Source organism: Leuciscus leuciscus, assembly GCF_965113295.1.
Source record: "Leuciscus leuciscus genome assembly, chromosome: 16".
NCBI lineage: Eukaryota > Metazoa > Chordata > Actinopteri > Cypriniformes > Leuciscidae > Leuciscus > Leuciscus leuciscus.
In genome coordinates, this window is record NC_138740.1 from 18,750,385 (window position 1) to 18,773,530 (window position 23,146).

A 23,146-nucleotide genomic window follows, 5' to 3' on the forward strand; every position below is an offset into this window, starting at 1 on the left:
AGCGCAGAGAAAACCGTCATGTCCACTGAAGTTGCTGCCGTCGGCCCAGAGATTCATCTGCTTTAACGCCATTGGATTAGGAGTTTGGGCAGCTGTGCTTAGGTGATCAAAAACCAGGATTTATCCTTGTATGGTTTTTTTGGATTTCACATGGATCAACTAAACCATCTGAGAAGGTTCCTTGAATTTCAATTTCTGCTAAGCAGCAGGCTGGAAATGTAAAACACATTAAGGGGATCTTCTGATTCTTAAGGACTCACAGACCATGAACCTCAAAATGAAACAACCTAAATATTCCACCAATAACATATTCAGGGTCATGAACTCTACGTGTCTGGAGTGTTAAAATTCTGTGTCTGAAATTGAAGGAAATAGTTACAGAAATTGAAACTTACTTAAAAGTTGCAAGTCATCCGAAGCCATTAAAATAGCTTTGCGTGAGGAACAAGTCCAATTATGCAATTATTCTCGGCTCCTCCATTTAATTTACACTCATATGTAATTTTGTTCCATTCAAAGTGGACCTGCAATGCTCTGTGTTATATAAGGAGAACATGGAAGAGTAGTAACCGCACTTAAACTTCATTGGCCATCGCGTGTATCATTGTTATGAGAAATTAGAAAATACAGAAACTATAATAAAATCAGTCAGGTTCTGTAAGTAAAAATCTATTTTATTTTCTTCATAGAGAAATTAACTTTTATCAATAACATTTAAACCTTTGAAAACAGACCTGCTGGCTGTGATCTGCGATAGTGTATGTGGTAACACTTTAGAATACTGTTGCTTCATTAATGAATAACTAAACAAGAACAAATGAGTAACACACTACATTCTAGTAACTACTATTAACTAACAAGAAACTCTGATTAACGAATTAGTAAGTAATAGCGCTCAGTCGAATGTGGTAGTTCACTATTAGCTTATCAGTAACTACTATTTTTCATACCTCACTGAAGACTACTAAGAACTACTATGTACAGGTTCATAATTAATATTAATAATGCATATAATATAAGGTAATGGTAACCCAAAAGCTTACAATGACTTCAGTCAATATTAGGTACTTATGTTTTTCACTTTAGAATACTGATCCAAATAATTAGTAGTTCCTTTAGAAGGATGTAGTAACACTTGAGTCATTACTAATGGGTTACCGTTACCTTTTATTATAAATTATGCATTATTCATGTTAATTATGAACCTGTATATAGTTCTCTGGGAGGTATGGAAAAAAAATTAGTTACTGATTAGCTAATAGTGAACTACCACATTCGACTGAGCGCTATGATTACTAATTTGTTAATCAGAGTTTCTTGTTAGTTAATAATAGTTAATGGTAATAGTGCGTTACTCATTTGTTCCTGTGTAGTTATTCATTAATGAAGGAACAGTATTCTAAAGTGTTACCGTATATGTTTTTGTTCAATCCATCAGAAGCATGATTTCTACTGATTTATTTGGAATAATAGTCAGGCTGCATCAGAAATTGCATACTTCCCTACATAGCAGGCAAAAATTACTCGGATGACCTACTTCTTCTGCCGAGATTCTGAAGTGTGCATCCAGTGGACACTTTACTATCCTATGAGGCCATGGGAGAGGATTTATGAATGGCAGTGAAGCGACACAACTTATACTGATAGGTCACATGACAACAACAACATGACGAATGTAGTACGTCCAGATTACATTCATTTTACAGACATTCATACTTTATAGAACATAATGGTCACAAAGTTATTACTAATTCAAAAGAACTACTACGACAGTATGAGATTTCAGACGCAGCCTCAGTGTCCTTCTATCAAACTTCTTGTACATATATTGCAGGCCTACATATTTTGCAATAAACATATAATATACTGTTTCTATATACGTAATCAACATATTAAATCAATAGTTTTATATTTATCCATAGTTTTGATTGTCATTCACAATGCTTTACGGGATTGTAGTTCTTTCCCTCATTAAAATTGTTAAAGAACAGTATTTTTGTCTGATTTTCAAATACTTTTCTGCTTCAAATCAAAGTATGTTATGTTATGATTCACCTTTGTACTTGATTGGTTTGATTCATGGCTTAACCATGGATGAGCTACCTTGGGTAGGATGCAGGTAAAAAGACAATGCATTGTAATGCATTTGCAAAAAGTCAAGTTTGTATTGCTAGTGGTTGCGCTACTTCTCAGTATTTAAAATCTTAGATCATTTTCGTTTCCCCTGGAGACAGGAAGACATCAACTGCATTAGGCTTTCCTGTAGCTCAAACAGTTGAGCGTTGGTGCTTGCAACACCAAGGTCATGGGTTCGATTCCCAGGGAAAGCAAGAACTGAGAACTGATAAGAATGTAAAATGTGTACCTTGAAATGAAATGTAAAAGCGTCTGCCATAATTATGTAAATTATGTCGTATTACGGTTACAGATGAGACAAGCAAAGCTGAGAATGAAAGTTAGAGAAACAAGGTTTTCAGCTCTCAGCTGACATTGAGGTCTGCACTATCAATGAACATCAGCAACGTAAAAACCGCCTACATAGTTGCGAAGAGCAAAACCCCCAGTGAAATACAACAGGGAGTTATGCCGAGCTTTCTGGAACATTAATTTATACTTGATATAAGGCAACTGTCTAAATCATTTTTCAGCAAGAAGAACTATAGATGGATACAAATACCACTGAGTATTAAATAGGACATTTGATATTCCCCACATTAAGATAATCAGCTCAATTACCTCCGCTCAAATCTACGCTTGTAATCTTGTGCTTCTATACTGAGAGGTGATCTCATTGGAATAGCAAGCCCATTTCTCCGTGAAGTGATGACAAGCAGACAATGGTGTTTAAAATGCCAGCGTGGTAGAAATTAACGTTAAGCACTTTCACAGGCCAATTCCCAGACCACAACTTGACAGCATTTCATTGTACACAATTTGAGTCAGTGATCAAAGTGACAGTGATGTAAAAACCCCAGTCAACAGAAAACAGTTCAGCTCTCTATTGTTCTTGCGAAATCCCCTCTAATTAGGTCAAGGCTTGATCCATCGGCAAACATGAGTGGAATCAAAACCGAAATGGACAGTTTACCCCCAGAAATATTACAGGAACTAACTAGTTTTGGGATCGGATGTGGCAAGGGGTTCTACCCAAGAATTAACTGTGACATGCATTGAAACTTTTATGCAATCAGCACAGTGCTAATATGTCAAATTAAATGCTGGATCTGAACATTAAAAATGGCATAAATCTCACAAAATGACTCAATTAAAATATTAAATTAAATGAAAAGTACGAGATGAGGAGCTGCACAAAGCAATGACCCTAGGCTTAGACCCCTGAGATAGATTCACATGAGGCACGATGTCGATATCTGGACTTCAAAAGTCGACCTGTAGAACCCTGAGGAATGAAGCAATTACAGCGAACACATGGCACGGTGTCAGACGCATTAGGAAGTCAAACATATAATCATTGAAGACCTCTCTGCCGAGGGGGGAATGCCTTTAGCTATGGATTTTCTCAGCACTGAAAGACAAAGCCTTCAATGTCTGTAGTGGTGAACCAGCCTGACACACAGGCACTGAGAGGCCTTTCAATTAGCAGGTGATTGTAAGAGACAAACAATGACACTTCTCCCTGTCTGAATGACCCGAGATCTATAGCTACAGCTGTCTAGGCACCAACAGACAAATTTAGGTGCTCCGGGGAGTTTTGTCCTTTTTGCAACATGCCTGTTTTTAGAGAAAACCTCCAATTTGGAGGATGGCGTATGACAAAATGCATTCAATGAACAGCAATATGGAATAGACAGATAAAGACCATAACCGTACAGATTTATTGGTTTAACAAGGTGGTTTTGGTCTCAGGTGTGTAGAATTTGAAAGAGAGCCCATGCACAAGCGCTTATAATATTAAAGAGAGAACATAATAACAAACAAGCAGCATTTTATAATCCCTTTCATGTCTTTGAAGTTGAAATTACATACTACGTCAGAAGAAGAGAGCACACAGGAGAACTGGTAAAAAGAAATCACAGTTGTTAATGAGAGAAACAATGGGTTAATGGAATGTTTGTGGAATAGACATGTAAAAATTCTTCAATTGAGTTATCTGAATTATTAAAGGGGTGGTTGAATATGATTTCACTTTTCTAACTTTAATTAGTGTGTAACAACGCACTAAAAGAGTCAATGACAAATATAACATTGTCGGTGTCATGTGTTTGAATTTTAAGCACATATGCCGAGTTCTTAGAAATGTAAACTTTGTATTTAGTTTGATGACTTGCAATGTCATTTGTAACCACCAAATTATTAATCATTGTATTACTTTATTCTTTTTTAGGATTCACACCACATGATATTTTACACTCTAATCTTGGCTCAAAAAGGTTGAATTATTTTATATTTTAGGAGACCTTTACTCACAGTCATTAGACTATTTAGAGGTCCATTTCCTGTTTAGTTTTTTCCCCTGCATGTTGGTTGCACCACATGACTTTGATTTATGAACAAAGCTTTTTTGGTAACACTTCAATAAGGTTTCATTTGTTAACATTAGTTAACTTCATTAGTTAACATGAATTAACAATTAAAAATACTTCTACAACATTTATTAATCTTTATTGATGTTAATCTCAACATTTACCAATATATTTTAAGTTGTCAAAAGTTGTATTTGTAAACATTAGTTAATGCACATAACTAACATGAACATGAATATTTATATATTTATAAAGGTTAATAAACGCTCAGTATTAATTCATGTTAATGCATTAACTGATGTTAACCAATGAGACCTTAAAATAACTTAAAAACATGTTGGATGTATTCAAATCACGAATTGCATTTAAATGTGTTTTTAATAAACAAACAAAAAATGTCATAGATCCCAAAAGAAGTAAATATGTTACATTTGAGAGAGGTAAAGCAAGTAAATTGCTCTGGCGCTCCAGCAACTTGCGCGGAATCTCCAGACACACTCGTGTCATTTAGCGCGTGTCAACGGACCTGTTAATATTTAAAGCGGTGAAGCGCACGCGATTCCCACCAAAATCATCTACAAGCACGGCCTGATATATCACCTCAACCTCTTTCAACATCTCGCCATCGAATTCATAGACAAAACAACAGGACGTTTCAGCATGAATCGAAATGAAAACCGAAACCTGAGGGAAAAAGTAATGACCTGGCATTGGGAAGGTCGATGCTTGGCTGCACAAAGAGACAGAAGGGGCAAACTGTAGCGAAGGAAAAGTAGGTCTGCAGCGGTGAGGGAATAGGTGAGCTTTAACCTTCCTCTTTGCAGGAGTGGAGATGAGTGCTCTCAGTAGGGTCACGGGCATAACATGAGGGGAATGTTAAACACAAGGGGAATGTTAAACACAAGAACCCCGCGGAGCACCGACCATGGCCAACAAGATCACACCACACATTCTGCTAATGTGCTGTGACCACTCTCTCGCTGATAAGGTGACTTCTGTTCTGGGAGATGTGAATTTAATATCAGCACTATGGACTGTTTCAGACTCAGAGTAAAAAGGTAAATGTGACTTTAATTACGACTTTATTTATTGTAATTGCGGTTTTATAGGTCCATCTCTTATGCCTGAAACCTTTGAAAAGTTTGGGGTCTGTAAGAGGCATTTATTTAATAAAACAAAATGCAGTAAGAATACTAATGTTGTAAATTGTTATTACAATTCAAAATTTGTGTTTTCTATTTTAATATATTTTAAAATCTAATTTGTGATGGCGAAGTGGAATTTTCAGCATCATTTCTCTTTAAGAAAACATTTAGGCTAGCTGATTTGGTTCTTATTAGGCTATATCAATGTTGAAAACAGTTGTGCTGCTTATATATTTTTGTGAATTCCATGACACACTTCTTTTAAGATTATTTGATGTATATAGCTCAAAAGAACAGCATTTATTTAAAATAGAAATGTTTTGTAACATCATAAATATATTTATTGACGCTTTTAGATCAATTTAATGCATCCTTGCTGAATAAAAGTATATATATATATTTTTTTAAATCTTACGAACCCCAAACTTTATTGGGACTTTGATTTATTTCTCACAATATATGCAACTTTATATCTTACATTGTGAATTTATATTTCGAAACTGATTTTTTTTATATATCTCACAGTGTGACTATTTAGTCACAATGTGAATTCTTTTCTTACTTAAAATTTTCACAACACTAATCTTTTTATTTTTTAATTGCAAATTCTTTCCTACAGTACCTGGAGTATTGTCTATTTATGTAGATTGTTTTGCAGGCATCTGGGAAGCAGAGCCATTTATACTTCACACAAATTTTAGACAAGAGTTGTGAATGCTTTAAAAAGTTTGCTCAAATTTTCCAAAAACTCCATAATTCAAATACTTTCATAGAATCCAAGAAATACATAATGTGACCTTCCACAAGACATAGGCTATAACAGTGACATCCTCAAATTTATGCACTGCTATTTCTTTTCAGTGAGGTGTTTTGTGCATTGCTCTTTAGAATGCTGCATGAAAACACCTGTGGATGTGATAAAGGAGTGAAGAGCGAAGGTTAACTTGAGCACTTGCTTCTGATTTGATTGAGGGGGGGTCCAGTTCTTCACTGCAGCTCCTCCTCAACCCAGCCATGCGGGATCATCAAAGACTCACCGCTTTGATCTGCTCTTCAAAAGCCTTCACTGGCCTCTTGTCAGCGTCTCTGCTGGTAGTTTAGGCTCTGTGCCACTGCTGTTAAAATGGCCCAATTAATTCACCACACTCTATACTGAGTTCATATTATCAGTGGTTGGAAAAGAAAAAAAATCGGTCATGCTGATTTTGGGAGTATTCATTTAGAAAGATTTTGGAAATTACTGTACTTGCATTTGGCATCCATCCAGATGTTTTCACAATGTAATCCTGTTAGTGGACAAATGGTCCCACACTAAATCGGACTGATAGAGATACATTTTTGTACAGCTAGCAGCATTAGGTAAGTTTATGGACTGTCCAAAACTGACCTAACACAATCTGACTTGGGAAGAAGCAGGCGAGTGACACAGAAAGGCTCTTTATGGAGTCTGGAGAGTTGTCTTTCACTGTGCTTGACTGAAGATGTTGAAGTGTCTGATGCTGACAGGGATCCATTAGGGAGCCTGGCCTCTCCTCAGTATGGGAGATTAAAGGAAAGAACTGAGTTCTTTCTCCATCAACTTTGTCTCTCTTTATTGCTCTCTCTTTGTTTCTCATTCGTTTGGTCTCGCTGTAATTCTCTGTCACATCAGGCAGACTGTGAAGTTGCTACTCAAGGACATTTGACAATTCTTTGTGTGATTGAGGCTAATAAGGCAAATCTGTCTCTCTCTCTCTCTCCAGTATCTAACAGTGTCTCAAGGGAGTTACCCCCTTTACATAGAATATTACTTGGATTCCACCATATAAGTCATTCAAAATGCTTCATGATTAGGTCAATTCCTGCAGGAAAAGTGAATACAGGGATCAGGTAAGAACGAGTTTGTGTAGGAAAACCCTGGTGTGTTTACTTTATCCAGTGCTGTGCTTTCAAGCCATATTTGAGAAATAATGCTCACTGAAATAACGATGTTCAATATAGACATATTGACAGCATATAAAACAAGTTGTTATTTGTAAAAAGGGTTGCTGAACGAATCAGCAAACAAATCTGAATAAATCGTTTTGGTCAACTGAAATTATGCTGATGTCAGACATTAAAGTCGCGATGCAACAGAAGTAGCAGCAGATATTTTATTCCGTATTGTGACATGTAGTACATCAGAGTGTAAAAGATTATCGTAAAAAGAAAACAGGGCAGGGACTTGATTCTATATGCATCGGATGTTGATTGAATTTTGAGATTTGGATGTCGCACTTAAAAGCGGAGACAGAATGCAAACATTGTCACATTGATACAATGAAAAGTCCAAGATCACATATATACTATATAGCAGCGAAACTGTCTTTATTAATGAATCATTGAATCATTCACTCAACCGATTCATTCAAAAACACTGATTTTGTTACGTCAGGAACGAGGACACAATATGCAAGTAAAAGCGCTTTATTAATAGTCAATTATGTTGATGAAGATGATGATGATGATGATGATGAATAATCCAGGGTGATGCAGGCGGTGGCGCAGGGACTTCGATGGTCAGACACGGAGTGATGAATGAAGTGCAGCGTGCTCTGATGAGTGATGACGTGATCCAGACATGAAACGTAATCCAACACGACGTGAAACCGGAACACAGGAACTCAAGACGGGACACGAGGCACGGGAACAGGAACAGACAACACAGAGACTTCATGCAACGATCTGACAAGGAGATGAGAAAGCAGTGAGCATATATAGGAGATGAGTGGCAGCTGGTGATGATGATTGATTGCAGCTGGGTACTGATCAACAGTAATGATCCGGACACACCCACTCACACACTCACACACATGTAACAACAAAGCACGAGACTAGAGAGAGACATTGGATCTATGAACCGTGACAGTACCCCTCCCCCTAGGAACGCCTCCTGGCGTTCCCAGGTCCCCTTACCTGCCGATTGTAATCATCGATAAGGGAGTGATCCAGAATGTCTCTAGCCGGTACCCAACTTCTCTCCTCTGGACCGTAACCTTCCCAGTCCACCAAGTACTGGAATCCGCGTCCCCTCCGCCTTGAGTCCAGCACACGATTGACCGAATAAGTGGGTTCCCCATCTACGAGTCGCGGCGGGGGAGGAACCGGGATTGGCGGATTAATACGAGAATGAAATATGGGTTTAATTTTGGATACATGAAAGACGGGGTGAATCCTCCTGTACACTGGAGGTAGGTTGAGGCGGACTGCCACCGGACTAATGATCTTGGTGACAGTAAACGGGCCAATGAATTTGGGAGCAAGTTTATTAGACACGGAACGGAGAGGAATGTTCTTGGTAGAAAGCCACACTTTTTGACCAGCGACGTATACGGGAGGCCTAGACCGGTGGCGATCGGCTTTGGCCTTGGTGCGCAACCCCACCTGGAGTAGAGTCTCACGGGCTCTAGTCCACGTGCGGTGACACCTCTGGACGAAGGCGTGAGCGGAGGGGACCGCGACTTCGGATTCCAGACTAGGAAAAATTGGTGGCTGGTACCCTACGCTACACTCAAACGGAGATAGGCCCGTAGATGACACTGGCAACGTGTTGTGGGCGTACTCCACCATAGAAAGTTGTTGACTCCACGAGGAAGGATTCTTGGAAACCAAACATCGTAACGTTCTTTCCAAATCCTGGTTGGCTCTCTCAGTTTGGCCATTGCTCTGGGGGTGGAACCCTGAGGACAAACTGACAGTCGCCCCCAGAAGCTTACAAAATTCTCGCCAAAATTTGGACACAAACTGGGGTCCCCTGTCAGAAACCACGTCCATCGGGAGGCCATGTAACCGAAAGACGTGGTCAACGACAGTCACCGCTGTCTCCTTGGCTGAGGGTAATTTGGGCAAGGGAATGAAATGGGCCGCCTTCGAGAACCGGTCCACCACAGTCAAAACTACTGTGTGACCCTGAGAGGGTGGGAGGGCGGTAACAAAATCTAGAGCGATATGGGACCAGGGTCTCGAAGGGACCGGCAGCGGTTGGAGTAACCCATCTGGGGGTCGATTGGAAGTTTTACCAGTGGCACAAACTGAGCAAGCCAAAACAAAATTGTGAATGTCACGAGCCATGAGAGGCCACCAGAATCGTTGCTTGACTATAATCTAGTGCGACTGACTCCTGGATGACAAGCCACATTGGAAGAATGCCCCCACTGAATGACGCTGGACCTCAGACCCTCAGGCACAAATAAACGATTCGGTGGGCAACCGACCGGAGGCGTTACCCCTTCTAAGGCCTTCTTGACCTTCGATTCGACCTCCCATACGAGTGTGGAGATGAATAGAGTCTCTGGTAAAATGCACTCGGAGTAGACGGGCGTTCGGAACGATCAAAAATGCGCGATAAAGAATCGGGTTTGATGTTTTTAGAACCCGGGCGGTACGAGAGAGTAAAATCAAAACGACCGAAAAAAAGTGCCCACCGAGCCTGCCTGGAGTTCAATCTTTTAGCAGTCCGAATGTATTCTAAGTTCTTGTGATCGGTCCAAACGATAAAAGGTACCCCCGACCCTTCTAACCAGTGCCGCCACTCTTCCAATGCTAACTTGACTGCCAACAACTCTCTGTTCCCAATGTCATAATTACGTTCGGCAGGAGATAGACAATGAGACAAAAACGCGCAAGGCTGCATCTTGTCGTCTGAGAGAGAGCGCTGGGATAACACTGCTCCTACCCCCACCTCTGACGCATCGACCTCCACCACGAACTGACGTGATGGATCAGGGGTTGTCAGAATGGGGGCTGAAACGAAGCAACCCTTCAGTTTGGCAAACGCAGCCTCGGCTGCGTCTGACCACCTGAACGTCGTTCTGGGGGAGGTCAAGGCGGTCAGAGGTGCGGCTAGTTGGCTGAAGTTGCCAATAAAACGCCGGTAGAAATTGGCGAACCCCAGAAATCTCAGTAGGGCCTTTCGAGACTCTGGACTTGGCCACTCTACCACAGCCTTGATCTTCTCAGGATCCATGCGCATTCCCTCAACCGACACGATGTACCCTAGGAATGGAACAGACTGTGCATGAAAATCGCATTTCTCCGCCTTGACAAAAAGCCCATTCTCTAGCAACCTCTGAAGCACTCGTCGGACGTGCTGCACGTGTTCCTGGAGAGAAGAAGAAAAAATCAGTATGTCGTCCAGGTAGACATAAATGAACTGATCTATCATATCTCGCAGCACGTCATTGACGAGTGCCTGGAAGACCGCTGGACTGTTGGAAAGCCCGAAAGGCATAACCAAGTATTCAAAGTGTCCCCTGGGGGTGTTAAACGCGGTCTTCCACTCATCCCCCTCCCTGATGCGGACCAAATGATAAGCATTACGTAAATCCAATTTTGTGAAGATGGACGCTCCCTGCAACCTCTCGAAGGCTGAAGACATCAACGGTAAAGGATAAGTATTCTTTACCGTGATGTTGTTCAACCCCCGGTAGTCAATACAAGGTCGCAGAGATCCGTCCTTCTTCCCCACAAAAAAGAACCCCGCCCCCGCTGGAGAAGAGGAAGGGCGGATGAACCCCGTTGCTAGAGAATCAGAAATATATTTCTCCATAGCCTCCCTCTCTGGTGTCGAGAGTGAATATAACTTGCCCTTGGGCGGAGCCGTACCTGGTAATAAGTCTATGGCACAGTCATAGGGACGATGCGGAGGGAGAGAAGCAGCCCGAGACTTACTGAACACCTCCTTCAGGTCCAGGTACTCCGCGGGCACGTTAGACAGATCCACTGCCTCCTCCTGCAACACAGGGACAGAAACAGACGGACAGGCAGACAATAGACAAGACTTATGACACTGATTACTCCACGAAGACACAGACTTGAGCTGCCAGTCCACTTTAGGGTTGTGACGGGTGAGCCAAGGGTGACCAAGGACAATGGGTGCAAGGGGAGTGTCCAGGATATAGAAAGAGATGATCTCGGTGTGGTTGCCTGATGTGATGAGGGTGATGTCTTCTGTGGCAAAAGTGATGGTGGGAAGTTCTTGTCCATTAAGTGCGTGTACAGCAATCTGATGTGTGAGGGGTTTGAGGGGAATCTTGAATTGACGTGCGAATGAGTGATCCATGAAATTGCCTTCTGCCCCGGAGTCCAAGAGTGCTTGACAGTCGTGAGTGAGTGTTGACCATCTCAGTCTTACCGGAAGGAGGGTAGATGTTGATGAGGTCTTCTCGGCGGAGATCCCACCCGATAGTAGCCTCATACTTACTATCGGGCTTGGCCTTTTTACCGGACAGTTGTAAGCATAGTGTCCGGCTCCTCCACAGTATAGGCAAAGGCCCTGGGACCTCCGCCTTTCCCTCTCCTCCCGGGAAAGCCGAGCTCGACCCACCTGCATGGGCTCGTGATCGTCGACGGGGCTGACCGCGTCCCCGCCTCCAAATCGTGGACCCTCGGCACCCGCCAGAGGGCGTCTACTCGTGGCGTGACCTCCAACTCGGGATAGTCGAGCATCAACTCTGAGGGCTAAAGCGATGAGTTCATTAAGAGATTGAGGCAGGTCCAAAGCATAGATCTCTCTTTGGACGCGGTCAGCCAGCCCATGCAGGAACATGTCCCACTGCGCCTCCTCGTTCCATCTGCTCTCCGCTGCTAGGGTCCGGAACTCGATCGAAAAGTCTGACACTGATCTCTCTCCTTGATGTAAATCAGCCAGCATTCTAGCAGCTTCTCTTCCGCCGACCGCCCGGTTGAAAACTCTTTTCATTTCAGCGGAGAGCTCCTGGAACGAGGCGCAGCACGGATCTTCATTCTCCCACACCGCCGTTACCCATAACGCCGCTTTCCCAGTCAGGAGGGTGAGTACGAAGGCGACCTTGGATCGCTCGGTCTGGAAAGTCTTGGGTTGAAGAGAAAAATGCATGGAACACCGGGTTAGAAAAGCTCTGCAAAATGTTGGATCACCTGAATAGGACTCTGGGGCTGGTAGGCGTGGCTCCGACTGGGATGGGCTCTCCGATGGTGTGGGGGGAACGAACGGTGTGGGCGGCGCAGTGGGAGCTCGTAACTGTTGGATCTGCTGGGTGAGCTCGGACACCTGCGCCACTAACGCCTGAACAGCGCGACCAGTATCGTTTGAATTCTTCTCTTGAATGTCCAGACGAGCCATACTATTACTCAAACATTCTTCCATGGTCGGCGCTGATGTACTTGCTGTATCCATCCTTGGTCAGATCGTTCTGTTACGTCAGGAACGAGGACACAATATGCAAGTAAAAGCGCTTTATTAATAGTCAATTATGTTGATGAAGATGATGATGATGATGATGATGAATAATCCAGGGTGATGCAGGCGGTGGCGCAGGGACTTCGATGGTCAGACACGGAGTGATGAATGAAGTGCAGCGTGCTCTGATGAGTGATGACGTGATCCAGACATGAAACGTAATCCAACACGACGTGAAACCGGAACACAGGAACTCAAGACGGGACACGAGGCACGGGAACAGGAACAGACAACACAGAGACTTCATGCAACGATCTGACAAGGAGATGAGAAAGCAGTGAGCATATATAGGAGATGAATGGCAGCTGGTGATGATGATTGATTGCAGCTGGGTACTGATCAACAGTAATGATCCGGACACACCCACTCACACACTCACACACATGTAACAACAAAGCACGAGACTAGAGAGAGACATTGGATCTATGAACCGTGACAGATTTATTCAAGAACACCACTACTGTGTGGAACATTAGACCTATTATTGGAACAGACATTGGAACTATTTTCACGAACAAAGCAAAAATAGACAAAACTACTTGCAATATTGTATTGAAAATGTAAGTTACTTCTTGTTTATTGAACTGTTACCATGATATCACACTCGCAATCGTGTGGATACAAGGGCAGGTCAATTTAAAATAAAAATACATTGAAGTATTAATTCTCCACCTGAAAGTTTCTTTGAGAAGCATCACATCTGCTTTAAAACTGGCATATTTGGTTAATACGCATTTCATTAACTTCTATGGTTTGAGGTCTGAGTTTAGCAAACTGTCTGACATGCATGTCACTGTGTCACTACAGCTGGTGATGTGATTATGACTCTGTTGTGATAACAGAGAAACCAGTGTGCCTGATAGGTTTCCATGCTATTACAGTCTGAAGAACATCAGAATGTATGACGTGAGACTCCACTGATGTGTTTGAGAATGAACTTAAAACTTACAGGCTAGTTGATATGCCAAATGTATATTGAAGGCCAATTATTTTAGCATGAACTCACAAAATATAGAGTTCTTGTTATTGTTCAATCTGTGCAATGTTATTATACAATAGATTTTCATGTGCATATCCTATAATTCATTGCAGGAGGGGAGCCATGGTCAGTTATACATTGCTTATGCAAGTCAAGAGCAAAATAAAATTCAGAAAAGAGGAGTATATCTTGTTCCTAAAGTAGCAGAGGGAATCAGAGCGACCACTTATAAGAAAATGGCCCACTTTTCTTAATGCAATGGTTTTGCACAAAGCAAGCTCTGTTGCAACACACACTGCCAATAAATAGTCTTGTCAAGTGTGGTGTCCTTGTGGATTGACAGCACTGTGTAAAATGATAATGTGATTTTGCTGAGGATGTTGTCTCCAAACAGCCTCATTGTCTTTTTCACAATCTCTTAATGATACCACTTAAAGGCAATTATACAGAAGCAATGATGCAGACGACCAAACACTGCAGCATTCATAGCACAGGCTTTAAGCTCCTCCTAAGACATAATGACACACCATTATCGTTCTCAGGTGGGCTATTTGTATGTCACGTGCTGAAGAGTTCCAATATATGTAAAGGCCAAACAGGTGTGGGCTTTGTAAAGAATTCTGTACCCTTTTTTTTAATGAAATGAAATGCGTGTTTGTTTGTTTTTTTTCCTCAGCAAGTAGCTTAATGTAAATTCTATGTTGGCCTATCTTTTTTGAATAAAATATGGCAGCGGTTTAAACTAGGGAATGGTTGTGAATACCCTAAACTGTTTTTGCTTCAGAACACTTGACAGAGAATAGTGGCTTAATCCATATTAAGGTATCAACAAAAAAAAAGTTGTCCTTTCTTTCAAAATTTTAACAACAAATTATGCAAATCTTTTTAATCAGTTAACCAAAAATACCTATTCAAATGTAGAGACCTTGACAAATGTTTGGGTTTCTAAATGTAGCCTAACTGTCGTTTTTTTTTTGTTTGTTTTTTTATGAGAAGAGAAAAGAGAATTTTTTGAGAGATTCTGTGAGTTTTTTGTTTGTTTTGGTTTTAGATTGTGAAATCATCCGTAAGAATATTCCCGTGTTTATTTTCTTAAGTTCAGTGTTGCAGTTTAAGTTATAATAAGTGTAATTCGTTTGAAATCTGGAAGAATATACCTGTGTTTATTTAGTTAATTTTGGGTAAAAGTATCGCAGTGGTGTATGTAGTTGGAGGTGCGTGTTTATTGTCTTTAAGAGACTGATAGACCATCGAGATCGGGGGCCTGTAAGCCACTATGAAGGTAATCGCTGAACAAACTCAGGGTTACAGGAGTGGTTTTGAGTTGCCTAAACCAAACCGATGCAAACAGGCTTTATTGGTAGGCTACCATGACGCACCCTTAAAGAGTAACTCTCGCCAAAATGCAACCTAGGGTCTTTTTGTTAATCTACCCGAGGCAAACTTTCATTAAAAAGCATAATTAGAATGGAAACGCCACTTTTAAGTTTGACCGTATTTTAGTTTTCGGTCAAATTGCCTTTTGAATGGGAGTGCTTAAATAAATAATAAATAATCATAACAAAAAATACGGAAAACTGGGGGAGGGCCAACTCTCCCTCTGGGCTCTGAGCAAGCGTGCAGTGTCAGTGTGTATCTGTCAAAATAGTCGGAGAGATGGAGAAGAACGCAAGGAATGTGCAGAGAAATAGCGTGAAAAAAAGAAACAGCCCTTCAAGTGGCTGATGAGGATAGTGAAGAGGATAAGGAGAGAAATTAGTGAGTGTAGAGAACTGCGGTAAGCAGAACTAGGCTACTTTCAGAACACTTAGGATATGAAGGTAGGAACCCATTACCCAGTTACGCATTATTTCCACATCTGCATATTACGATTATGCATTTTACTAGAATTGTAATTAGACGCGTTTGTAAACCATGTTTTCCGCCAAAATAAAAGCTCGATGCAGTTTCTGTCATAATAAAAGATAAAATGTGTTTATCTCTTTCAAGTATAAAAATTAGTACAAAATGAATTATGAAAGTTTATTTTATTTTTCAGTGCATTTGTTTTACAATACATGGCTATTACTGTCATGGGATTAATATTATAACTATTATTATGAAGTAGTGTAATGTAGACAAACACAATATCACAACTAAAAGAGTTTTGAGTTTTTCTTTGTTCAATTTGCACTCTGAATATGGGTTGGAGCTCTTAATTTTGAACTTTCAAAGTGCACCAGATTGATGAATTTAACATTAAAAAGCAGAGGTCAGTATGCAACAGACAGAACACCATGAACATAAACTACTTTATAACAGTTATGCTTTCCATTGGCCTACTTTTATTTATTAGGGTGAAACAAATGATGAAGGCAATCTGTCTGTGTGTTCTGAGACAGTTGCTGAGGTGAATGCACTGGGCTTTTTATTATGGCGCACATTTGAATGTCATTATTAAGTGACTGGCCCTTACACATCTCTTTTACTGTAGGATTTTTCACAACCCGCCCCAGAAACTGAAGCCTCTACCTCAATGGGCTACAGAAGGTATGTGAACAACGTAATGCTTTAAACCCTTGACATAAAGTACAGTCAGTCCTATGTTTGTAGAAAGTCATGCCACTTTTTGTGATTGGATTAACCTCCAGAAAACTTGTAATGATTGTTTGTGGTGGAATTGTTTCAGGTGGAAACAGACTCAGTCAGGGCCCTTTACAAAAGGAGTCTACTAAACTGTTCACTAAAGGAGCTGGACTGTGAGCTGAGGAGGCTCCAAATTAAAAAAAAATTAATTGGAGATCAAACAGCTGGAAAAAACAGATCTCAGTATGTGAACTCATTTAACCAAGTAACCCTTTAGTATGAACACTATGAATATTTATTAATGGAACTTTCTCTGGCTGTCTTTCTTCCTCCCTAGCCACATGTCCAATAAAACAGTTTGAGACCTATCTGCAGTGTCAATGTGCTTTTATTAAGTAAAATATTGTCTTGTGATTGCATCTTTGACAGCTGCGCCAGCTGGGTGGTCAAGTGTGATGGGATCAATTTCATCAGAGAGAAGCTGGTTTTGTGATGGTACTCGCTCCTTTCTGATAGTGGCTATATTGTGCGGAATGGCACATGCAGCCACTATCTGTGATGCCCGCTCTGGTGACACTCTTAAGCGCCTAAGGCAGTTGAAACGTGCCTTTAGGATGCCAAAAGTCATCTCGATCTTGACCCTGGTTTTACTGAGGGCCACATCGAAGCGGTTTTGTGGCCCTGTCTGAGGGTCAGGATAGGGGGTTAGCAAAAACCTCTGGCATGCATAACCCCTGTCTCCTACCAACAGGCCATCAAAAAGCCCTGTCATAGAACAGAAAAGGGGAAAATTGTGTACGTTTTGCTGTGTCACAATTAAAATGAACACTTTAAAGTGTTTTGTACTGTACCAAATTTAACTTGCCTTCCTCAAAGCGCTGACAAAAGAAACAGGCCCTTCAAGTGGCTGATGACTCATAGACAATTTGTGAGTCATGCACTGAGCCAGGCCATTTAGAATCCAAGCTTGTGATCACAAGTCATCTGCAGATAAAATGTACAGTAAATCATTGTCCTATATGTTAGTTACTATTCATTTAAAGATTGATCCCAATGCAAATAAAAATCATCTCACATGTATACTAGCCCTACCTGAACATTAGGCTGTGAAAGGACTTTCTGTTCACATAATCCGCCTCATGTTCTCCTAGAGATGTGGAGATTGCAACATGTGTGCAGTCTATTGCTCCTATGACTCTAGGGAATCCTATCATAGGAATTAAAAATACATATATTTAAAATCATTATTGACATGTAGTTACTGTAGACTGTTGTATAATACATTTAAGTGCTCTAAATCAAATCTGCTTTTTGAAGAAAAAAAAACGGTGAAAGGACTTTCCGTTCACATAATCCGCCTCATGTTCTCCTAGAGATGTGGAGATTGCAACATGTGTGCCGTCTATTGCTCCTATGACTCTAGGAAATCCTTTCATAGGAATTAAAAATACATATATTTAAAACCATTCTTGACATGTAGCTACTGTAGACTATTGTATAATACATTTAAGTGCTCTAAATGAAATCTGCTTTTTGAAAACAAAAAAAAAACTAAATGTGAAAGGTTAAATTTGTTCATGTCACCCTATCAGTATATCTTACCAGCAATTTTATGGACATGGTCGAAAAATGTCCAGGGAACACAATGAAGCTATTCATGCACCCATGCAGTCCGAGGACCACCTTGCGAATAGTTCGACAAACCGTGTTTTTCCCTAGATTCTCTGCATCACCGACCGCATACAAGTATGTACCACTAGCAAAAAAACGCAATGCAATACATACCATTTGCGGTACAGTAAGTGCATGGCTTCGACGTGTCACACTTGTTATGTGCAGCTCAAGAAGTTCGCAAAGATAAGACATTCCTTCCGCAGAAAATCTGTATCTTTCATACAAGTAAGTATCAGGAAAGTCAAGGGGATATTGTCTGTCCCTAAAAACTCTTTCTCTACGAAGTGCTCGTCTAACAATTTGCGCGGAGATGTCCACAGGATTTGGAAGAAAAGGTGAAGCCATTGAAGCCATTGAAAGGTGAAGCCACATAGAGGGAACGAGGGTCCGTCCATATAAACTTCCCTGTACACTTCATGAAGTGGAACGCACTTCAAAATGGTGGCAGGGATTCGCAAGTGTGTGTCTAAAAGTGGACTGGAACGCAGCCGAGGAAGAATATTGAGAAGCACCCTATATGTTTCTTTGCTCACAGCTGATTGGTCAAATTTCAGTCTGAGATCTCGAATCTAGAACATAACCTACCCCTGAGCAGTGCAGCGTAAGATACCATGGCGACGAATACCGATTAAAGCCGAGATACTTTCATGATCTTAAACTTACCTGGCTAGCCACCTAAACCGGCTTCATGGTATAGGCCCCGGGAGATCTGTGTGAATTTTCGTGGATTCATCGAATCAGAGTTGGGAGGAGTTCATCAAGATCCACTCAATTCTGTTGTGGGTTGCGTAACGGATGCTGTTTATCATCTCGTTGGGGAGTGAGGGTTAGAGATCACTATTCTGCAATTGTAATTCTTGTGTTTCCTGATTTGTGAGTACACTGGTTTTGCATCACAGAGCTCCAACTAGCGCGCCATCTGTGTACTGAAAATCCCAGCTGGGTAAAATAAGAGTATTACATTGACATTTGTTTTTTTCTTTTGGGTTATGGTGATTATTTGGTTTCATTGCTGTTGTGTTGTGACTTTGTGAATTGATTTATTTGGTCATTCAAAGAGTAAAAAGACAAAAGAGTACTGAGAAGAATACATACATGTTTATTGATCTGCCATAATTTTGTGTGTGCTTTCCTGTGGAAAGAACTGTTTAATGTTAATTTGTTTTTTAATTATTTTCAAAAAAAAAAATTTCAAATCTAAAGGTAAGCACAGTAGTGTATTTCTTATTTCCAAATGGAAATATCAGGTGAAGATCTGGGTTATATGTGTCGATACTCTAACTGAAGAGAAATGTGCCTTACCGGGGTAGTGGGAAAATTTAAAGGAACCGTATGTAAGATTGTGGCCAAAACTGGTACTGCAATCACTTTCAAATTACTGTAGAGCGGTGTATCCCCTCCCCCTCCCCCCTGACTCGAGGTTGCCAGATAGGCTGGCATTTTTTATCCGACACGTTTGTAGCTGCAGCTGTGGTAACTAGAGCAGAGCTGGCAACCCGGATGCCGAAACACTAGTGACTTCGTGAATAGTAGATAGGTGGAGGGTGGAGCATCAGGCCAAAACACAACATGACAACATCAACATCAGTTGAGGGCTGCAACTTCACTTTTAAATGACAATATCCTGGCCGGACTACTGTTGTCAGTGATACAAGAAATGAACATGATTTCTTAATGTCTAGTGACATATCAGGGCCATTTTATGATTAATTGAAATACATTTCTTACATATGGTTCCTTTAAAATCCCCTAGACAGATTCCTACTAATTGCTAATTCTAAATAGCTGATAGGAAACACAAATGACATAATTGTTGAAACCACTGATCAATATCAAGCTACAGAAATCAATTAAGAGGGTCAAATATGTCCTTACATCATTTTAATTGTGCATGGCCATCAATAATTTATAATCATTCATAACCCTTTCGCTACTTTTCTTTTTTTCTTTTTGTGAATTAGGCTGACTTACAGTACATGCCTCCGTTGTATGATTTTAATGTTTAGTTCGTTTGTCACTTCAAATCTCATACCCAGACAGTGACATGTGGATTCCACGCGTACCAGATGTGGGCCAGATCTGGGCCGACACAATGTTGCTGTCTGGGTACGGATTTAAAACATCAAGTTGTTCCTTGAACTGACCATAATCATTCCAGCAATGGCATGCTGTAATTACATACAGTTTGCACTAAAATCCTGTTGTGTCTTTGAAAGCGGTTATTTGTTTCAAAGGGGTGAGGCTTCAGTGAATGATTTGAATGACTGGTGGTGGTTGAGGAGAGATCCCCATATATGATTGTAAAGCGCTTTGGGTGTACAGTAGTACATATGAAAGCGCTATACAAATGTCTCATTCTATTGTATTCTATTCTATTCTATTCTATTCTATTCTATGATTTGTTCACTTAAAAGATTCATTCAAAAATACTGATTCCTTCAGTAAAAAAAAAAAAGAATAAATCTTTTAGAATACATCTCTTTTTGATGACAAGACCTTGTGAGTTTGACACAATTCATATTGTTCATACTGTCTCTCTCCTGTAAGCAACCACAGTTGTTTTATTCACTCTATCACAGTGTTCATTAAGAAGCTCTGGCTAATCAACATTTGCCTTGTCTTAATTCAACTCTCTCATTTATTTCCAATCAGTTGCAGGTCTCAGAGCTGTCTTGCATTTAGTTAAATCTCAGGTAGCGGCATCCCTCACAAAGAGACTGGTAGTCAGAGTCTATTAAAGTCTGACCTCCCCGTATCACTGTGGATGTTAATTACATCCTCACTTACACACACACACACACACACACTCTGGCTGTCCCTCGTATAAAGCTATTGACTGTCTGGTCACTCGGAATGGTAACCGTCCACAGATCTATGAAATCGAGGTCACCTTCATTTTAGTAGACTGTTGTGATCTTCTTTCTCTCAGGTCTGAGCTGTCTGTCAGCCCCCTGCATTCAGACTGGGAATAACTTCTTTGACTTTAATCTGTCCTGGGGAATTGCACATCGCATTGCCTTGATGGAACTGCCATTTTCACATGCTCTCTATCTCCCATACAGATTTGCGCATGTCACACACACACACACTTAGACAAATAAACAGATAGTTGCATAGGGTGTGTGTCTCAGTAACTGGAGAGCCAGTAAACTGAGCTGGAGAAACAAGATTGCTTTGTGCGTTTGTGTCCATGACCTTCTATTTCTCTTTTGCCCCAATCAGCTTTAGTACAGAGCCACTTGCTGCCTCACCAATACGCAGAGCAATCTCACAGAGAGAGGGGTGAGAAGACGAAAAGCTGACCTTTGATCCAGGACAGAATTCAATTTGGGTAAAAGACCTTGGTGGCATCAGCTTTCTATGGGATCTCTCCACCGCAAGATAGATAAACAGGAGTGATGGATGCCGATGAGATTTTTTGGCAAGCAGGATATTGTTAAGATGGTAGAGAAAGGTAGCCGATATATGCGATTATAGCTGAGGCAGGAATGTGACGTGCTTAAAGGCAGTGAAAGACGGTGCACTCATATTACTGTGAATGAGAGAAAGTGCAATGCACAATATGGTGAAATAAGTCCCGCCTTATAAATAAAAAAGCCTATCACCAATTGGGAAAGTCATCACAACTGTATCGTAAGATTTTAGAAGACTTGTAATATAGTAAGTCATTTCATGTCAAAAGTGATCAGTTGACTTAACTTGAAAAACGTGAGGAAACCCGTTGCCTTAAAATGGTTAAGTAAAAAACTTTATGCATAAGTCAACTGATCACTTTTTACAGTGTTGGGCCACTTTTATGATACTTTAAGGTGCTGTAGGCTATGTCATTTTCGAAACTTGAAAGCATTAGAACCCATTTATTGTCATATTATGGAAAAGACTGACCCACACAATTAATTAATTTGTAATTTATCCTTTTGTGGTCCACAGAAGAAATAAAGTCATACTGTTTCGGAACAACACAAGGGTGAGATGATGACAGAGTTTACATTTTTGGATGATCCCTTTAATTCTGCTTTGCTTCTGGAGTGGATAAAACATTAACTATTATGAATTTAGAGGCTGACTAGGTTTACCAGAAAATGTAATGTTTCACAATAGCTCTGATATTTCCTACGACTAAAACAGCAATTTATGTCTTATACTGTAGTTAATTATATTAGAGTGGTTATTAGTGTGTGTTCAATCAGAGGAAAAGTTAAGAGTTCCTCAAGTTACATAATAAAACGCCACAGTGGATTTCTTTTTTTTTTTTTACATTTACATTAGTACATTTTAAAATGATATTGCACAGTAAGTACTCAAACAGTCGTCCTCATTAGGTCTCTGTCCTTTCCAAACACTGTTAAAAAGAAAACCCTAAAGAACCCTGTGGGTTTGCAGCCCATTATTTGCTCTTCTTAAAGGTTTCTGTTATGAAATAGCTGTTTAATAAGTTTTTCTGAATTGAAAGTGAGACCAAGAAGCTAAAGAGCACATTCAAATATGTATTTCACAGAACTTCTGAACATACCAAAGTTTTTTGAACTGTTAAAATAATTTTTACCAAATGACTAAAGACATTCTCTTTACCAATGCCAGTTTGCAAACATCTTCCATATTTTCGACTTCCAGGCCTCATTCGCATCCTGAATCATCATGAAGCACACCCTCCTCCGGTCCTCCCCCACAGGGTGATGAAGCTGAGATGTACCACTCAGTGACGGCACATTTAATCAGCACTCCGAAATGTATGATCGCAAAAGACACGGCTCCACGCCACACGTCTCCGCACACCGCTCTTACAAGTACGGAATAACCATGCGTGATCACACAATCAATCCACCAGCAGCTTTTAAATTAGCATCTCAAACCCTCAGCACATGTTTTGTCACAGACTGCCAAGCAGTAAAATTGATATTAAGAATATTGACTGTTGTACATGACACTCTATTAATAATGGCAGGGGTGAATAGGTATGAAGAATATCTAGGCCTATAGCTCCGTCAGATTGGGAGGGTGAAAGGTATGATGGGATAGGTGTTCCTCTGGAGGGTGATGGATTGTGCTGCGCTGTTCATTC

At 40.6% G+C, this 23,146-nt stretch overlaps 1 protein-coding gene across 1 annotated transcript in view; it reads right to left on the reverse strand.

Moving 5' to 3' along the window:
• tenm2b (teneurin transmembrane protein 2b) overlaps positions 1 to 23,146 on the reverse strand; it is a 349,866-nt gene that overhangs the window by 305,139 nt on the left and 21,581 nt on the right. The window lies entirely within an intron of this gene.